The sequence below is a fragment of the Nomascus leucogenys genome, chromosome 3 (assembly GCF_006542625.1).
Source record: "Nomascus leucogenys isolate Asia chromosome 3, Asia_NLE_v1, whole genome shotgun sequence".
Classification (NCBI taxonomy): domain Eukaryota; kingdom Metazoa; phylum Chordata; class Mammalia; order Primates; family Hylobatidae; genus Nomascus; species Nomascus leucogenys.
In genome coordinates this window covers 36,738,836-36,754,067 of record NC_044383.1, presented here as the reverse complement: position 1 = coordinate 36,754,067, position 15,232 = coordinate 36,738,836, and the positions used below count along the sequence as shown (strand labels likewise).

Here is a 15,232-nt window from a genome sequence, read left to right as displayed (position 1 = left end):
TTTTATGAGACCTTCTGAAATGTACTGGTTATCTAAATTGGAGACTATATATCAATACTGTATCTTTTTTTTTTGAGACAGTCTATCATCTCACTCTGTCACCCAGGCTGGAGTGCAGTGCGCAATGTTGGCGCACTGCAACCTCCGCTTCCTGGGTTCAAGCTTTTCTCATGCCTCAGCCTCCTGAGTGTGCTGGGATTACAGGCGTGTGCCACCATGCCCAGCTAATTTTTGTGTATTTAGTAGAGGCGGAATTTCGCCATATTGGCCAGGCTGGTCTTGAACTCCTAGCCTCAAGTAATCTGCCCACCTCGGCCTCCCAAAGTGCTGGGATTACAGGTGTGAGCCACCGCGCCTGGCCAATACTGTATCTTTATGATTCTGTTTGCATGTCTGGCATGTTACAAGAAGTATTGGTTTGGGATTTGTGGATTAATGGTGTTTCATATATTCCCCTATTTAATGTAGCTTCAGTTGCTTCACTGTTAATACTGAAAATCCGTAAGGATCTGGCTGGCCTTTTGCATTCAGGTATTTTTAAACTGACATTGCCCCAAAAGGCAGTGTAGCTTTTTAGTATACACTCCTCTTTAGAGCTGTCAGTTTGAAATAATATAACTTTGCAAAGTGTTTTATATCATTGGTTTTCTCTGGAGGGCATAGTGAGACTACAAACGTGATGATAATGATGGCCTTCTAGCATTGAGAAAATATATTTTAAGGCCATCTTGTTTAGGTTATCTATATTCCTTGTTTTTTTTTTTTTTTTTTTTCTGGAGGAGTCTCACTCTGTCATCCAGGCTGGAGTACGGTAGTGCAGTCTTGGCTCACAGCAACCTCTACCTTCGGGGAAGGTAGAGGTGAAATATATTGTCATACATGACAATTCTCGTGCCTTACCCTCCTGAGTAGCTGGGATTACAGGCACATGCCACCATGCCTGGCTAATTGTTGTATTTGTAGTAGAGATGGGGTTTTGCCATGTTGGCCAGACTGGTCACAAACTCCTGACCTCAGGTAATCCTCTTACCTTGGTCTCCCAAATTGTTGACATTACAGGCATGAGCCACCGCACCTGGGCGGTTATCTGTCTTCTTAATGGGGACCACATAAATACAGAGCAACACTATATGATTTAATTCTGCTTCTCTTTGTTGGCATTAATGAGTCATCAGTACAATTTTAGAAAAAATACACAATCATATTTTTCCAGATAGCCAAGATGTAACAGTTGATATTTGTTTCTTATATTGAACGTAGGTGAACCACTGAATGCAGTTTGAGTGACTGTCAAGTCTTCCAAGAATCAAATATAACTAATATCCTTTAAGATGCATAAGAAAAATAAATTCATTACATACAATGGATGTCTTAGTGCATTTGAACTTAATTCTCTCAGACAGCCTGGTTAGGCTCATCTTGACTGGTCTGTTTTTGTAAGTCTCAAGAGCTAAGGGTGGTTTTTCGTGAAGTGGGGACAGAGATTGTATATGGTCTGCAACACTTGAAATATTCGTTATCTGGCCTTTTACAGAAAAGGTTTGTCTAACTCTTCTGGAGAAGAGAGTACGTAGATTTGAATCCCAGCCTCTCTCCTTTGGTAGCTGTTTGGCCTCATTATCTGACTCTAAATGGGAGATAGTAATAGTACCTATCTCAGAATTGTTGTGAAGACTACACAAAGTAATGAATGTCAGGTTTTAGAATACAGTTTAATGATGGTTAACTGGTATTTTAACATGCTTAATATGTAATATAAAATGGTAATATATGCTGTTGCTCTGTGAATATGGCAGATATCAAGTCCTGGCTTTGTGATATAAAGCGATGTTTTTTGTTGTTGTTGTTTGTTTTTTTTTTTTTGAGATGAAGTTTTGCTCTCGTAGCCCAGGCTGGAGTGCAGTGGCGCAGTCTCAACTCACCTCCGCCTCCTGGGTTCAAGCAATTCTCCTGCCTCAACCTCCCAAGTAACTGGGATTACAGGTGCCCACCACCACGCCAGGCTAATTTTTGTATTTTTAGTGGAGATGGGTTTTCACCATGTTGGCCAGGCTGGTCTCAAACTCCTGCCCTCAGGTGATCCACCCATCTCAGCCTCCCAAAGTGTTGGTATTACAGGCGTGAGCCACCATGCCCAGCCAAAGCAATGTTATTTTAATTGAGAATATTAACCAATATTTGTGATACCATGATATTTTATAGACTGTTGTGGTGGAAATATCCTCTTAAAAGCCATGTAATCTGTCTTCCATTGTTTTACCACTTTTCAGTGTTTGATAATTCGCTATTTATCATAGTCTGTCTCTTCTTTGGATAACATTGACTTATTTATTTTTAGTTGATGTATTGGCTCTGTCTTCCTCTAGCTTCCTCTAATTGCTATTCATTTAAGTTTTGTTGTCCTAGATAAGCAGCTCTCAAACTTTTTGGTCTCAGGACCCCTTAAAAATTATTGAGCTCTTTGAAGAGTTATTGTATTAATTATTTGAACTAATAACCTCTTAACATGTTAAACAACATATTAATGAAAAATTGTTTTTTCCCACAACAAAAAATAAGTGGGAAAAGGGGCATTGCTTTTACCTTTTTGCACATTTCTTTAATGTATGGGTTAACAGAAGGTAACTGAATTCTTATATCTGCTCTTTCATTCAACTGTTGCATATATTATTTTGGTTGAAGTATGTCATGAAAATCCAGCCTGATACAGAAAGGTTGTTGGAAAATATTAAAATAGCCTTTCAGATAATTGTAGATATTTTTCTTTGATACAACACTAAACCTTGATGAGTAGTAGTGGGATTTTTTAGTTAATAAACTTTATTTCTTTTTTTTTTTTTTTTGAGACGGAGTCTCGCTCTGTCGCCCAGGCTGGAGTGCAGTGGCGCAATCTCGGCTCACTGCAAGCTCCGCCTCTTGGGTTCACGCCATTCTCCTGCCTCAGCCTCTCCGAGTAGCTGGGACTATAGGCGCCCGCCACCACGCCCGGCTAATTTTGTATTTTTAGTAGAGACAGGGTTTCACCGTGGTCTCGATCTCCTGACCTCGTGATCCGCCCGCCTCGGCCTCCCAAAGTGCTGAGATTACAAGCGTGAGCCACCGCGCCCGGCCAATAAACTTTATTTCTAGAGTAATTTTAGTTTCACAGCAAAATTGAGCAGAAAGTAGTGTTCCTATATACCCCTTGCTCCCACGCATGTACAGCTCTCCTCCTCTGTTGACTTCTCCGTACTACAGTGGTACATTTATTATAGTTGATGAACCTACGATGACACGTCATTATCGTCCAAAGTCCATAATTTATATTAGGGTTACTATTGGTGTTGTATATTCTATGGGTTTTGACACATGTGTTGACCATTGTAGTGTTGTACAGAATAGTTTAACTGCTCTAACAATCCTCTGTGCTCTGCCTGTTTATCCCTCCTCTTGCCTAACTCTGGCAACCACTGGTCTTTCTACTGTCTCCATAGTTTCGTCTTTTCCAGAATTTTCTATAGTTGGAATCCTATAGTATGTAGCCTTTTCATCTTGGCTTCTTTCACTTAGTAATACACTTCTTTAATGCATATTACTCCATGTCTCTTTATGGCTTGATAGTTCATTTCTTTTTAGCAGTGTCTAGATGTACCATGTACCATAGTTTATCCATTCACTTACTACAAGATATCTTAGTTGCTTCGAGTTTTGACAGTTATAAATAAAGCTGCTATAAAATTTGTGTGCAGGTTTTTCTTGTTTTGTTGTTGTTGAGACAGAGTCTCATGTTGTTGCTCAGGCTGGAGTGCAACAGCTCGATCTCGGCTCACCGCAACCTCCGCCTCCCAGGTTCAAGCAATTCTCCTGCCTCAGCCTCCCGAGTAGCTGGGATTACAGGCGTGTGCCACCACCTCCAGCTAATGTTTGTATTTTTAGTAGAGATGGGGTTTCACCATGTTGGTCAGGCTGGTCTTGAACTCCAACCTCAGGTGATCTGCCTGCCTCAGCCTCCCAAAGTGCTGGGATTACAGGCATGAGCCACTGCTCCCAGCCTGTGTGCAGGTTTTTATGTGGACATGTTTTCGTTTTATTTGAGTAATTACCAAGAAGTGCAATTGCTGTATCATATGGTAAGAGTATGTTTAATTTTGTAAGAAACTAACAGTCTTCCAAAGTGGTTGTACAGTTTCGCATTTCTGAGAGTTCTGTTGCCCCATGTCTTCACCAGCATTTGGTGGTGTCTGTGTTCTGGATTTTGGCCATCTGATAGTTGCATGGTTGTATCTCATTGTTGTTTCAACTTGCAGTTCCCTGCTGACATATAATGTTGAACTTCCATATGCTTACTTGCCTTCTGTATGTCTTTGATGAGGTATTTGTAGCGGTCTTTTACCCATTTTCAGTCAGATTGTTTGTCTTCCTATTGTTGAATTTTAAGAATCTTGTGTATATTTTGAATAACAGGCCTTTATCAGATGTCTTTTGCAGATATTTTTTTCCCAGTCTGTGGTTTACCTTCTCATTCTCTTGAATGATAGTTTCTTTTTAATTAATGAATTATTTTAATTGACAAAAATTGTATATATTTGTGGTGTCCAACATGTTTTGATACATGTGTACATTGTGTAATGGCTAAATCAAGAGTGGAAGTTTCTTAAGAAATAATGGATTTTTTAAAACAGTGATATAAATAGCTCACAGATACAATAATACATGGCTATTATATATACCATATGACATATTTCAAATGTTTATACTGTTAAATATATAATAATTCACCTCATTTGTAATAATTCTGCATAAATTGTACAAGTTCAGGGACTTCTGAAGATTCAGGAGGTCAAAACTATTTTCATAATAATTATACTAAGCTGTTATCTGCCTTTCACTCTTCATTCTCTCACTAGTGAAGTTTTCCAGAGGTTATGGTATGTAATTATACCATCACTCTGACAGCTAATGGAATGTGAGTCCATTTTCTGTTTTAATTTCAAATATAGCAAATAGCAATAGATATAATTTACATAAACAAAAGGTCTTCAGCGGTTTCAGTAATTTTTAAGAGTATAAAGTGATCCTGGGAGCAACATATTTGAAAACTGCTAAAGTAGTATATTTGGATTCTTATGCAGGGCATAAGCAAGGGGTTCACTTTGTCCAGCGAGACTGTCATCCTTTCTCTGTACCTCGGAAGAGAAGAACTTCTTTGCCAGTGTTTGGATTTCCCCCCCTCCCCAGTCGGTCCTTTCTGCACCTGGGGATACAGTGCCTCTAGGACAGCACTTCTCAAACTTAAGTAAACGTAAGAATCACCTGGAAAGCTTGTTAAAACTAAGATTCTTGAGTACCATTTCCAGATATTCTGATTGATTAGGTCTGAGTTGAGGTACAAGAATTTACATTTCTGTGGAATAAGCTGCCTGATGCTGATATGGCAGGTCAGCGGACCACACTTTTGAGTAAGGTCTGGGGTCTTAGCCTTTATGCGAGAGTCTCAGTTTCATTTCTTAAGGCCCTTCTGCTCCTGCATATGTATTAAAACCCAAGTTGCTGTGTTACCCATATTAATCAGTGCACTCTCAGCTCTGTCCTCCAGATTCTTCATTTCTGGTACGTGAGGCATTTCCTACCTACCTTTTCAGCTTAGCTTGATGTGTGTGTTTGTTGGGGAGGGGAGTGGGTATACGTGTGCACTTATCATGTATTTTATCCATTATATGTAATAATAGGACTTTCAAGTTGTCTTCACATCTCTGAATAGTTTGGTCCCACCAATAAACCTATCACTGTTCAGCTGCAAGTTTTTTTGTTTGTTTGTTTGTTTGTTTGTTTGTTTTTGAGATGGAGTCTTGCTCTGTCACCCAGGCTGGAGTGCAGTGGCACAATCTTGGCTCACTGCAAGCTCCACCTCCCAGGTTCATGCCATTCTCCTGCCTCAGCCTCCCGAGTAGCTGGGACCACAGGCGCCCCCCAGCACGCCCGGCTAATTTTTTGTTTTTTTCGTAGAGACGGGGTTTCACTGTGTTAGCCAGGATGGTCTCGATCTCCTGACCTCGTGATCCGCCCGCCTCGGCCTCCCAAAGTGCTAGGATTACAGGCGCGAGCCACCGCGCCCAGCCATGGAAGTTTTCTGTAAATGTATTTATAGACCTTTTGGGAAAATGCCGTTAAATAAATACCACATTATTTTGGCTTTAGTATGTACTTAATTTACGGAAATGCAGTGCTTCACGGTTATTTAGAACATCACTTCTCATTTGAAACTAGTAAAGCTTTCGGATTTGGACCCAATGTGTTTTGAGCTTAGAATATAACAATGCATGTTTTTAAAAATTGCATCTTAATCATTTGTTGACTTGTCATTTGTTTCTCTTTTAGTATTAGAATGTTAATTAGGTTTTGTTTTTGTTTTTGTTTTCGTTTTTTTGAGACAGGGTTTCATCTGTTTCCCAGGCTGGAGTGCAGTGGCATCATCACGGCTCACTGTACCCTCGACCTCCCAGGCCGTAGCGACCCTCCTGCCTCAGCCTCCCAAGTAGCTGGGATCACAGGCCAGTGCCACTGCTCCTGGCTAATTGAAATTTTTTTTTTTTTTAGTAGAGATGAGGTCTTCCTGTGTCGCCCAAGCTGATCTCAAACTCCTGGGCTCAAGTGATCCCTGCCTCTGCCTCCCAAAGTGCTGAGATTACAGGTGTGAGCCCCCACGCCTGGCTAAATGTTTTTTTAAAAAGGATTTCAGTTAAGAATTTGGGTTGTTCAGGATGAACCGAAAAGAAAAAAGAAGATAATTTGGGTTGATCAGGTTTTACTTAAAGTTCTAATTATGGGATACTTTAGATTTGATTTTGTATTTTTGTTAAAAAGGATGCCCTGTTTTAATATTTCTTGATATGTTTCCCTTAATGATTTTAAAGATGGTGTTTGTTTTTTGAGACAGAGTCTGGAGTGCAGTGGCGCAATCTCAGCTCATTGCAAACTCTGCCTCCCAGGTTCAAGTGATTCTTGTGCCTCAGCCTCCCAATTAGCTGGGACTACGGGCATGCACCACCATGCCCTGCTAATTTTTTTATTTCTAGTAGAGACGAGGTTTCACCATGTTGGCCAGGCTGGTCTTGAGCTCCTCGCTTCAAGTGATCTGCCCCACTTGGCCTCTCAAAGTGCTGGGATTACAGGTATGAGCCACCGTGCCTGGCTAAAGACTTTGTCATACATCATTCTAGTCCTTTATATTTGCTTTGTTGAACTGCACTCAGAACTTTAGTGATCAGTTCATCACCACGTAAGAGGTATACAGGTTGAGTGTCTCTTATCCCAAATGCTTGGAACCAGAATTGTTTTAGATTTTGGAATATTTGAGTTATGCTTACCAGTTTAGCATTTCTAATCCGAAATCCTCCAATGAGCATTTCCTTTGAGGATCATGACGATGCTAAAAAAGTTTCAGATTTTGGAGTATTTTGGATTTCAGTTTTTCAGATTAGGGATTCTTATACTATTTAGTTTATAATATTTTTCCCAAAAACATTCAACAACTTATAGTATTCTCTTTTAGCTGTAATGACATTCTTTGTAATAATTGTAGATTCAGGGAAGAATATACAACAACACCTAGGACTTACTGATTGCTTAGGGTCCTTGTATAAATCTGATTTGGGTTGTTTTTTCCTTAAATGGCATGACCTTGTACTTACTCAACCTTAAGAGATTTTACTGGATTGTTTGTCTAATCTTTAATGCCATCTGTAAACTCTACATCTTTTCCTGAGCACTTGAAATAATTAGACTAGATACTGAGGTATCCTACTGCTTACACATCTCCAGTCGAAAGTACCCATTTATTCCTATCTTTAAACCAGTATTCTAATCATATAACTTTATATTCTTTTACTCAGCAAATTGGGACCTAAAGATATGCTACAATATTCTGAAAATGTAACTATTAGTTGTAACTTTAATAAATAGAGCAAGAAAACTGTGACAAAAATGGATTGATTTGATCCTTCAGAGTCTCCAAGGTGTGGTCCCTGGGCCCCGGTGGTTCCTGAGACTCTTTTAGGGATCGGAAAGGTCAGAATTCTTTTCATGGTGATATTAATGTGTCATTTCCCCTTTGCACTGTGTTGACAGTTGTACTGATATGGAAGGAGTGATGATGGGTAAAATTGCTCTGGTCCACAAATTAAGACAGTGGCACCAAACTTTTATAGTAGATATTGTAGTCTTTCACTGCCTTGTACTCAGAGCATGTGCCAGTTTTACCTAAGAATGCCCACAGTGAAACAGTAAAAATATACTACTTTTACTAAATCATGCGCCTTGGGTCTCCTTAATATTCTGTGCAGTGCAGTGGAAAATATGCATAAAAGCACTTACGTGATTGAGTTGCAAGCTAAACTAGCTACTTTTTTTTTTTGAGACGGAGTCTCGCTCTGTCGCCCAGGCTGGAGTTCAGTGGTGCAATCTCGGCTCACTGCAAGCTCTGCCTCCTGGGTTCATGCCATTCTCCTGCCTCAGCCTCTCCGAGTAGCTGGGACTACAGGCGCCCGCCACCACGCCCGGCTAATTTTTTTGTATTTTTAGTAGAGACGGGGTTTCACCGTGGTCTCGATCTCCTGACCTCGTGATCCGCCCGCCTCGGCCTCCCAAAGTGCTGGGATTACAAGCATGAGCCACCGCGCCTGGCCTACTTTTTTTTTTTTTTTTTTTTTTTAATTGAGACGGAGTTTTACTCTCACCCAGGCTGTAGTGCAATGGCGCCATCTCAGCTCACTACAACCTCTGCCTCCTGGGTTCAAGCAATTCTTCTGCCTCAGCCTCCCAAGTAGCTGTGATTATGGGCATTCACCACCACACCCAGCTAATTTTGTATTTTTAGTAGAGACAGCGTTTCACCATGTTGGCCAGGCTGGTCTTGAACTCCTGAACCCAGGTGATCCACCTGCCTCAACCTCCCAAAGTGCTGGGATTACAGGCATGAACAACCACACCTGGCCTACTTTTTTCATAGAATACCATTTTACTTGGAAGAATATCTGACAAACTGTGGTTATTCAGATTTCAGTATTTAGCAAACATTGTCTTATGAAGTGGGCCAGGTGTGGTGGCTCACGCCTGTAATCCCAGCACTTTGGGAGGCTGAGGTGGGCGGATCATGAGGTTAGGAGTTCAAGACCAGCCTGGCCAACATGGTGAAACCCTGTCTCTACTAAAAATACAAAAATTAGCCAGGCCTGGTGGTGGCCGCCTGTAATCCCAGCTACTCAGGAGGCTGAGGAAGGAGAATCGCTTGAACCCGGGAGGCGGAGGTTGCAGTGAGCCAGATCATGCCACTGCACTGTAGCCTGGGTGACAACAGAGCAAGACTCCGTCTCAAAAAAAAAAACAAAGAAAAGAACAGTATATGTTGTCAATTTCAGCCTCCAAGAAAAAAATTAGAATATTGGAAAACTTAAATCCACTACTGCGGGCATGATAACTTCCCTTAAAAGACCTTTCTGATAGGATCAATAGTGATATTAACAAATGTCATTTTTTTTTGGTGTTATGTTGTGTGATGAAATATGTCAACATGGAAAATGCACATACCTCAGTGAATTAACGCTTTCCAAATGACCAATAATGATGTTACAAATAAACATTGGTCAAGTGCAAAATAGACTGATGGATTTTTTTTGTAGGAGAAATTTTATTTTTTAAATTAAGTTGTAGTAAAACTGACCATTTTTGTGTACAGTTGTATGAATTTTACCACATGTATAAATTTATATACCCAACACCACAACTAAGAAACAGAATAGTTTCATGACCTCAAAAAGTTCCCTGTGCTGTCTTTCCGAATTGCCCCACTCAAAACCTCTGGCAGCCTCTGATCTATTCATTTGCTTTAGTTATATTTTTTAGAGAATGTCATATAAATGGAATCATACACTGTGTAACCATTTGAGACTCGCTTCATTCATTCAACATGTATTTGAGAGCAATCCAGGTTGTATCTTCCGATATTTCACTCCCTTTTAAAAAATTAAAATTCACCATTTGAGCCATGTTAAAGTGTGTATAATTCAGTAGCTTTTAGTATATTCACAGTGTTGTACAACCATTACCACTATCTAATTGTATAGCATTTTGATCACCCCCCAAAAGATAGACCATACCTATTACATAGTCACTTCCATTTCCATATTTCCTCCATAATATCCTTTATGTCTGTGAATTTTCCTGTTCTGGACATTTCATATAAATTGAATAATACAATATATGGTCTTTTGTGTCTGGCTTTCATTTAGCATATTTTTGAAGTTCATCCATGTTGTATGTGTCAGTATTCATTCATGTTGTCAGCCCAGGTTGCCATAACCAAAATACCACAGGCTTAGTGGCTTAAACCACAGATACTTATTTCTTACAGTTCTGAAGGCCAGAAGTACAGATCAAGGTCCAGCAGCATTGGTTTCTGCTGAGGCCTCTCCTCCCGGCTTGTAGGTAGCTACCTTCTCACTTTAACCTCACACAGCCTTTCCTCTGTGCTCATGCAGGGAGGCAGCACAAATGATCTTGAGCGTGTGTGCACCTTCTCTGATTTCTGTCCTAACAAGGACACTAATTCTGTCAGATCAGGGACCCACCCTTCTGACCTCATTTCATCTTTGTTGCTTCCTTAGAGACCTCATCTCCAAATATAGCCACACTGGGGTTAGGGCGTTAACATGAATTTTGGGAGTGACATAAACTTTGAGTCCTTAACAGTTCTTTTTTATGGTTGAATAATATTCCATTGGATGGTTATACTCCATTTTGTTTATCCATTCTTTAGTTGGTGGACATTTGAGTGTTTCCACTGTCAGGTTATTATGAATAATGCTGCTGTTCAATACTGCTGTGAACATTCATGTATGACTTTTTGTTTGAACACCTGTTTTCATTTCTCTTGAGTATATACTTAGGAGTGGAATGCTGGGTCATTTGGTAATTCTATTTTTAACTTTTTGAGAAACACCTAACTTGTTTTCCAGAGCATCTACGCCGTTTTGCATTCCCACCAGCAATGTGTGAGGGTTCCCATTTCTTCACTTCCTTTACCAACACTCGTTATTTTCTTTGTATGCGTGTAGTTTTTTTGTTTTGTTTTGTTTGAGATGGAGTCTCGCTGTGTCGCCCAAGCTGGAGTGCAGTGGCATGATCCTAGTTCAGTGTAACTTTGAACTCCTGGAGTGAAGTGATTCTCTCACCTCAGTCTAGGACTACGTGCCACATCTGGCTAACCTTTAAGATATTTTGTAGAGAAGGGGTCTGGCTGTGTTGTGCAGGCTGATTTCAAACTCCTGGCCTCAAGCAATCTTCTCACCTCTACTTCCCCAAAGCACTAGGACTGTAAGTGTGAGTCACCCCTGCCCGGCCTAAAACTGATTTTCTTATGCTAATCTTGTATTCTACAACCTTGCTGAACCTGTTTATTAGGTTAATGGTGGTGTTTTGAAAGATTCTTTAGAATTATGTATATATTAAAAAAAAAAAAAGCATGTCATCTATAAAAGTAGTTTTACTTCTTCTTTCCAATTTGGATGCCTTTTATTTCTTTTTCTTTTTTCTAACTACCCTTGCTAGAACTTCTAGACAATGTTGAGTAGAAATGGTAAGAGCAGACATCCTTGCCTTATTTTTGATATTAGGGAAAAGCTTTCAGTATTTTGCTGTTGAGTATGTTAGCTGTTTCATAACCAGCGTTATAAAAAAAGCTCCTTTCTATTCCTAGATTGTTGAGTTGTTTTTATCATGAAAAGGTGTTGGACTTTGTCCAGTGCTCTTCCTATGTCAATTGAGATGATCAGGTTTCTCGTTTCCCCGCTTTATTCTGTTAATATGGTGACTTTTTTTCAACTGATTGATTTTTGTATGTTGAACCAGCCTTGCATCTCTGGGATAATTCCATGATAGATGGTCATATGCTGCTAAATTTGGTTTGCTAGTATTTTGTTGAGGATTCTTGCGTCTCTATTCGTGAGGGAGATTGGTCTGTAGTTTTCTTATGATGTTGTCTGTCTTTGCTATCAGGGCAATACTAGATTTATGGGATGAGTTTGGAAGTATTCATCCCTCTTCTCTTTTTTTGGAAGAGTTGGAGGAAGGATTGGTGTTCTTCTTTAAATGTTTGGTAGGATTCACCAATGAAGCCGTATGGTCCTGGGGTTTTTTTTGTTGGAAGTTTTATTGCAGTTTTCATACTTGTTATAGGTCTTTTCAGTTTTTTAGTTAAGTCAGTTTTGGTAGTTTCTAGAGGTTTATCCATTCATCTAGATTATCTAATTTGTTGGCATATGATAGTTCATAGTATTCTCTTGTAATCCTTTTTATTTCTATAAGATTGTAAAGATGTCCCCAGTTCTATTCCTGATTTTAGTAAATTGAATCTTCTCTCTTCTTTTTTCTTGGTCTGTCTAGTTAAAGGTTTGTCAGTATTGATTTTTTTTCGAGAAATTTTGGGTTCATTGACACTGATTTTTCTCTTGACTTTTTTTTTTTTGAGACAGGGTCTCACTCCGTTGCCCACACTGGAGTGCAGTGGTGTCATTTCTGTTCACTGCAACTTCCACCTCCCAGGTTCAAGCAGTTCTCCTGCCTCAGCCTCTTGAGTAGCTGGGATTACAGATACATGCCACCATGCCCAACTAATTTTTGTGTTTTTAGTAGAGACAGGTTTTTACCATGTTGGCCAGGCTAGTCGCAAACGCCTGACCTCAGGTGATCCACCCGCCTCGGCCTCCCACAGTGCTGGGATTACAGGCATGAACCACCACACCCAGCCTGTAGTTACTTTTTTGAGTAACTATTTAAAAATGTATTAATTTCCACATATTTGTAAATTTTTCAGTTTTCCTGTTACTGATTTCTAACTTCATTGCATTGTGGTTGGAAAAGATACTTTGTGTGATTTCAGTCTTTTGAAATTTACAGCAAGTTTTTTTGTGGTCTAACATATGTGTTGCCCTAGAGGATGTTCCAGTGCACTTGAAAAGAATGTGTATTCTGCTGTTGTTGGTTGGAGTGTTCTGCATATGTCTTTTAGGTCTAGTTGCCTGACAGTGTTGTTTAAGTCTTCTTTTTCCTTATGTATCTTTTGCTTAGTTGTACCACCCATTATTGAAAGTAGGGTGTTGAAGTCTCTAGCTATTATTGTTGAGCCATTTCTTCCTTCAAGTCTGTCAATTTTTCCTTCATAGAATTTGGGGCTGTGTTGTTAGGGGCGTATATGTTTTTAATTCTTAAATGTTCTTGATTAACTCTTATTATGTAATGTCCTTTGTCTTTTTAAGTAGTTTTGTCTTAATGCCTTTCTTAGTCCACTTGGGCTGCCTAAGTGGCTTATTAAAAAAAACTATTTCTCACAGTTCTGGAGGCTGGGAAGTTCAAGATCAAGACACAGACAGATTTGGTATGGTGAGGTGCCGCTTTCTGGTTCATGGATGACTGTCTTTTTGCTATGTTCTCACATGACAAAAGGATGAGGGATCTCTCTTGGTGCCTCTTTTATAAGGGCACTAATCCCATTTATGAGGGCACTGCCCTTATTTTCCTAATCACCTTCTAAAAGCCCCACTTCTTAATCCTATCACCTTGGAGGTGATAGGATTTCAACATATGAATTTTTGGGGGGACTCCAACATTTAGGCCATCGCAGTGCCTATTTTGTCTGATACTAGTATAGCCACTCCATTTCTTTTTTGGTTGCTGTTTGCATGGGCTGTTTCTTTTCTTTCACCTTCAACCTGTTTGTGTCTTTGGATCTAAAGCAAATGTCTTGTTTACCGAATATTGTTGGATAATGCTTTTTAAATTAATTCTGCCCATCTCTGCCTATTAATTGGAGGCTTTACTCCATTTATGTGTAATATAATTGCTGATAAGGAGGAACATTTTCCATTTTATATTTCTTTGTCTGTCTTATATCAGTTTTGTTCAAGCCCTCCATGACTGATTTTTGTGTTACATAGATATTTTCTAGTGTACCATTTTGATTCCCTTCTCATTTATTTTACTATGTAATAGTTACTTTCTTAGTGTTTGTCCTGGGGATTATAATTAACACCTTCATTTGTAGCCGTCTATTTTGAATTAATAACAACTTAGTTTCAATAGTATATAAAATACTTCGCGCTACATAGCTCTCTCCCCTCCAATAAATCTTTATGTATTGTTTGTCCATCAACACAGAGTTATAATTATTGTTGTATGTAGTCTTTTAAATGATATAGGGAACAAAACAGGCATTAACAAACTGAAAACATAACCTCTCTGCCTTCTTTGCTTCCTAACACTTTATAATATAATACCTCTAATATGCTTTCAGATACTATTCTAAATAATTTACAAATACTTGTCTAATCACATTATAAATTTGTAGCCAAGGAAAGTGAGGTGTGAAGAAGACAAATAAATTGTCCAAGGTTTGGCCAGGCACGGTGGCTCACATCTGTAATCCCAGCACTTTGGGAGGCCGACGCGGGTAGATCACAAGGTCAGGAGTTCTAGACCAGCCTGGCCAATATGGCGAAACCCCGTCTCTACTAAAAATACAAAAACTAGCTGGGCATGGTGGTGGGCGTCTGTAGTCCTAGCTACTCGGGAGGCTGAGGCAGGAGAATCGCTTGAACCCTAGAGGTGGAGGTTGCAGTAAGCCAAGATCACGCCACTACACTCCTGCCTGGGTGACAGAGCAAGACTCCGTTTAAAAAAAAAAAAAATTGTCCAAGGTTATAGAGCTTTTAAAAGACAGAATCAGATATTTGAACCCAGGTGACCTGGCTTCTTAATTCATATTCTTAACCACTACATCTCTTACTTCCTAGAGTTGTAGTACTCCTTCTATTACACTACAACAGTGAATGTAAAATTCAATTGGATACATAAAACGTGCATTCATGTTGAAAATGAAGGAAAAAGAAAGTGGAAGATACTGGGAATCATTTGGGAGGAAAGATAACAGTTGGAAGGGACTTTTGAACTATGGCCTTGAAGACCACGTAGGATCAAGACTATTGATATTTGAGAGAAAATTTTTTTTTTTTTTTTTTTTTTTTTTTTTTTTTTTTTTTTTTTTTTTGTAGTGGAGTCTTGCTCTGTCACCCAGGCTGGAGTGCAGTGGCATGATCTCAGCTCACTGCAACCTCCGCCTCCTGGGTCGGCGCCATTCTCCTGCCTCAGCCTCCTGAGCAGCTGGGACTACAGGCGCACGCCACCACGCCCAGCTAATTTTTGT

The 15,232-nt window shown here is 39.6% G+C and overlaps 1 protein-coding gene across 10 annotated transcripts in view; it reads left to right on the top strand.

The window, feature by feature from the left end:
* The window catches only part of LCOR (ligand dependent nuclear receptor corepressor), a 154,629-nt gene that overhangs the window by 48,469 nt on the left and 90,928 nt on the right, over positions 1 to 15,232 (top strand). The window contains exon 1 of one of the 10 annotated variants that reach the window (XM_030809023.1): positions 5,145 to 5,281. The exons of the other annotated variants lie outside the window; for them this stretch is intronic. The gene's annotated coding sequence lies outside the window, so the exon portion shown is untranslated. Of the gene's footprint in view, positions 1 to 5,144; positions 5,282 to 15,232 lie in introns of those variants that run through there. 10 annotated transcript variants of the gene reach the window in all.